The following is a 2500-nucleotide window of genomic DNA, read 5'->3' on the forward strand; positions in this document are numbered from 1 at the left end:
GGTTTGAAATCGTTTCCTTCACGTTGATTTGACAGATCAACGTCTCTTTGGAATAAAATTAATGTCCAACAGAGGGAGCCGTCTGCACGGGGATCGGTCATGATAGCACTTGGACATGAAGCAGCTTGGGATTTCCGCCTGCTGGATGCCTTTGCACCTCCACTGGAAAAGCCCACTTTTGCAACAAACATCAAATACCGCATCTGCGTGCTCGCAGAGGACCGTATGCGAGCCTGACAGGCTGCGCGCTCAAACCACCACGGGAGCGGGCCCCTCCTTTGTGCACTCCGGAGGAGGTTTATTAAATGAAAAAAAATCACCCCACTCCTCCACCCCCGACCCAGAAGTGCCCTGTCTGCTATAAAGAGGACAATTGTCGCGTTTTCCCTCGCTTACGGCCATACTACCCTGAGAACGCCCGATCTCGTCCGATCTCGGAAGCTAAGCAGGGTCGGGCCTGGTTAGTACTTGGATGGGAGACCGCCTGGGAATACCAGGTGCTGCAAGCTTTTGCACCCACCTCCAATTCACAACACGATTCACTGCTCTTTCCAAAAATTTTGGCATTCATTCGTCATTCAACTTTCACTTATCCTGTGGTTTGAAATCGTTTCCTTCACGTTGATTTGACAGATCAACGTCTCTTTGGAATAAAATTAATGTCCAACAGAGGGAGCCGTCTGCACGGGGATCGGTCATGATAGCACTTGGACATGAAACAGCTTGGGATTTCCGCCTGCTGGATGCCTTTGCACCTCCACTGGAAAAGCCCACTTTTGCAACAAACATCAAATACCGCATCTGCGCGCTCGCAGAGGACCGTATGCGAGCCTGACAGGCTGCGCGCTCAAACCACCACGGGAGCAGGCCCCTCCTTCGTGCTCTCGGGAGGAGGTCATTAAATGAAAAAAAAATCACCCCACGACTCCATCCCCGACCCAGAAGTGCCCTGTCTGCTATAAAGAGGACAATTTTCGCATTTTCCCTCGCTTACGGCCATACTACCCTGAGAACGCCCGATCTCGTCTGATCTCGGAAGCTGAGCAGGGTAGGGCCTGGTTAGTACTTGGATGGGAGACTTCCTGGGAATACCAGGTGCTGTAAGCTTCTGCACCCACCTCCAATTCACAACACGATTCACTGCTCTTTCCAAAAATTTTGGCATTCATTCGTCATTCAACTTTCACTTATCCTGTGGTTTGAAATCGTTTCCTTCACGTTGATTTGACAGATCAACGTCTCTTTGGAATAAAATTAATGTCCAACAGAGGGAGCCGTCTGCACGGGAATCGGTAATGATAGCACTTGGACATGAAACAGCTTGGGATTTCCGCCTGCTGGATGCCTTTGCACCTCCACTGGAAAAGCCCACTTTTGCAACAGACATCAAGTACAGCCTCTGCGCGCTCGCAGAGGACCGTATGCAAGCCTGACAGGCTGCGCGCTCAAACCACCACGGGAGCGGGCCCCTCCTTTGTGCACTCCGGAGGAGGTTTATTAAATGAAAAAAAATCACCCCACTACTCCACCCCCGACCCGGAAGTGCCCTGTCTGCTATAAAGAGGACACTTTTCGCTTTTTCCCTTGCTTACGGCCATACTACCCTGAGAACGCCTGATCTCGTCCGATCTCGGAAGCTAAGTAGGGTCGGGCCTGGTTAGTACTTGGATGGGAGACCGCCTGGGAATACCAGGTGCTGTAAGCTTTTGCACCCTCCTCCAATTCACAACACGATTCACTGCTCTTTCCAAAAATTTTGGCTTTCATTCGTCATTCAACTTTCACTTATCCTGTGGTTTGAAATCGTTTCCTTCACGTTGATTTGACAGATCAACGTCTCTTTGGAATAAAATTAATGTCCAACAGAGGGAGCCGTCTGCACGGGGATCGGTCATGATAGCACTTGGACATGAAGCAGCTTGGGATTTCCGCCTGCTGGATGCCTTTGCACCTCCACTGGAAAAGCCCACTTTTGCAACAAACATCAAATACCGCATCTGCGTGCTCGCAGAGGACCGTATGCGAGCCTGACAGGCTGCGCGCTCAAACCACCACGGGAGCGGGCCCCTCCTTCGTGCTCTCGGGAGGAGGTCATTAAATGAAAAAAAAAAATCACCCCACGACTCCATCCCTGACCCGCAAGTGCCCTGTCTGATATAAAGGAGACAATTTTCACAATTTCCCTCGCTTACGGCCATACTACCCTGAGAACGCCCGATCTCGTCCGATCTCGGAAGCTAAGCAGGGTCGGGCCTGGTTAGTACTTGGATGGGAGACCGCCTGGGAATACCAGGTGCTGTAAGCTTTTGCACCCACCTCCAATTCACAACACGATTCACTGCTCTTTCCAAAAATTTTGGCTTTCATTCGTCATTCAACTTTCACTTATCCTGTGGTTTGAAATCGTTTCCTTCACGTTGATTTGACAGATCAACGTCTCTTTGGAATAAAATTAATGTCCAACAGAGGGAGCCGTCTGCACGGGAATCGGTCATGATAG

General features: G+C 50.4%; 4 non-coding genes across 4 annotated transcripts; all 4 read left to right on the top strand.

The window, feature by feature from the left end:
• The first annotated feature begins 390 nt into the window (after positions 1–390).
• LOC127606683 (5S ribosomal RNA) lies at positions 391–509 on the top strand. The gene has a single exon (XR_007963976.1). It is a non-coding gene; the product is annotated as a 5S ribosomal RNA (ribosomal RNA).
• A 479-nt stretch (positions 510–988) lies between these two features.
• On the top strand, positions 989–1107 carry LOC127606537 (5S ribosomal RNA). Its single transcript, XR_007963839.1, has one exon. It is a non-coding gene; the product is annotated as a 5S ribosomal RNA (ribosomal RNA).
• A 479-nt stretch (positions 1108–1586) lies between these two features.
• Positions 1587–1705, top strand: LOC127606517 (5S ribosomal RNA). Its single transcript, XR_007963820.1, has one exon. It is a non-coding gene; the product is annotated as a 5S ribosomal RNA (ribosomal RNA).
• A 481-nt stretch (positions 1706–2186) lies between these two features.
• Positions 2187–2305, top strand: LOC127606547 (5S ribosomal RNA). Its single transcript, XR_007963849.1, has one exon. It is a non-coding gene; the product is annotated as a 5S ribosomal RNA (ribosomal RNA).
• Positions 2306–2500: the final 195 nt, after the last annotated feature.

Source organism: Hippocampus zosterae, chromosome 8 (assembly GCF_025434085.1).
Source record: "Hippocampus zosterae strain Florida chromosome 8, ASM2543408v3, whole genome shotgun sequence".
Taxonomy (NCBI): Eukaryota; Metazoa; Chordata; class Actinopteri; order Syngnathiformes; family Syngnathidae; genus Hippocampus; species Hippocampus zosterae.